This window comes from Pygoscelis adeliae, unplaced genomic scaffold (assembly GCF_000699105.1).
Source record: "Pygoscelis adeliae isolate BGI_AS28 unplaced genomic scaffold, ASM69910v1 Scaffold271, whole genome shotgun sequence".
In the NCBI taxonomy this organism is placed as follows: Eukaryota; Metazoa; Chordata; class Aves; order Sphenisciformes; family Spheniscidae; genus Pygoscelis; species Pygoscelis adeliae.
Window position 1 is genome coordinate 82,476 of NW_008824040.1, and position 1,458 is coordinate 83,933.

General features: G+C 57.1%; 1 protein-coding gene across 1 annotated transcript in view; it reads left to right on the forward strand.

Annotated features, from left to right (window-relative positions):
• The window catches only part of DCHS1 (dachsous cadherin-related 1), a 50,778-nt gene that overhangs the window by 2,041 nt on the left and 47,279 nt on the right, over nucleotides 1-1,458 (forward strand). The gene's annotated exons all lie outside the window — the stretch shown is intronic.

Genomic DNA, 1,458 nt, shown 5'->3' on the forward strand with positions numbered 1-1,458 from the left:
CATGCTCGGTTGAGTCGGAAATGGGGCAGAGCACTGTTACACCCTTTCTGCATGTGAGTACTGGGTGATATCACTGATCCTATGGGCACACCTCGAGGATGTCCTTTGTGCAAAGCATGGTATTGACCTCAGCTAGGATTGGGGTCCACTATGCCAGATCTTGCTTGCGCAAGTGTGGAGCTGCCTTGCAGGCCAGGGCACTCGAAATGGTGCTCAGGAAAATGGGTAAGACCTCTAGGAAGCTGCTTGTAGCCAAGCTGCTAACTTCTCTCTCCCCCTGTGAGGTCATTAGCCTAAGTTCATCAGTGTTTGTAAGGCTGGTTGTGAACATTAGCATTAATTATGCACAACTGGTATTGTTATATTACCTTGGAAACAGCACCTGTGGGATTTGAGCTGAGAGACACGTGCTGCTTCAGGCTTCATGTAGTGAGAGGTCACAGGTGAGGCCTGGAGAGGTGCTGCCCCTCTGACAGGTTCTGCGGACCCCGAGATATGCCAGTGATGCCATTTGTATTTTGTATATTTTGTGTTCCCTGCATTTGCTGTTGCAATTACAGCTCAGGCCCTGGAGCCCTGGTTGCTGGAGACAGGCAATGCAGCCCACCTGAGCCAGGATGGGGAGACGTGGGGCTTGGGGCTGACAGTGGGGAACTGGTGTGGTAATGCAGCAAGGCACTGCCAACCAAGGCAGTGTCCAGACTGTCCGTCAGGACAAGCACCTGTGAAGTTTGGGGCACTTCTTTGCTGGAGTTATGGGGTGCTGGGGATGTCTGGCTGGGGCTGTGAGGGGCTCTGGGGCCAGGTGGTGAGCAGTGCCCATGGGGCCAGGAGGAGGGGGAGAGGGGGAGCAGGAATTCTGGGGCCCATGAGACAAGGCAGGAGGAGGTCCTGCGACCTGGCCAGGGAAAAGGGCCTCCAGATGGGCCTGGAGGAGGAAGTGGAGCTGGCGAGAAAAACTGTTCTATGGGTGTGCTGTGGGTGCGCTGCTGGGGCATGGGGGTTATGAGGCTGTGGGCTGGTGAATGTGGGCCATGTAGGGTGTGTGATTGCAAGGGACTGATGGTATGGGATGGGAGTGCTGGAGAGGGGCTTGTGGGGTGGGTGAGTGCAGGGGACGGGGGGGTAGGAGTGTGGGGGAAGAGTGTGGGGGGAAGGAGGAATTGGGTGGGAGCAAGGGCCAGGTGTAGAATAGAGAAGGAACATGGGGCAGGGGCAAGTTTAGGATGGGGCAGATCTGGGAGGGGTAGGGGATGGGTCAGGGTGGGATTGAGGGGGAAGTCTGGGCAGAAGAAGTGGGTGGGAGATGAGGAGGAAGATTTGGGTGGGGGAAGATTTGGGTTTGGTCTGTGCAGGGCAACACTCCACACTGTCCCAGGTGGGTGGGGATGGGGACAGGGACAGGAGCAGGGCTGGGGACAGAGATGGGGAGGGGGTCAAGGGTGGGGGTGGGTTCAG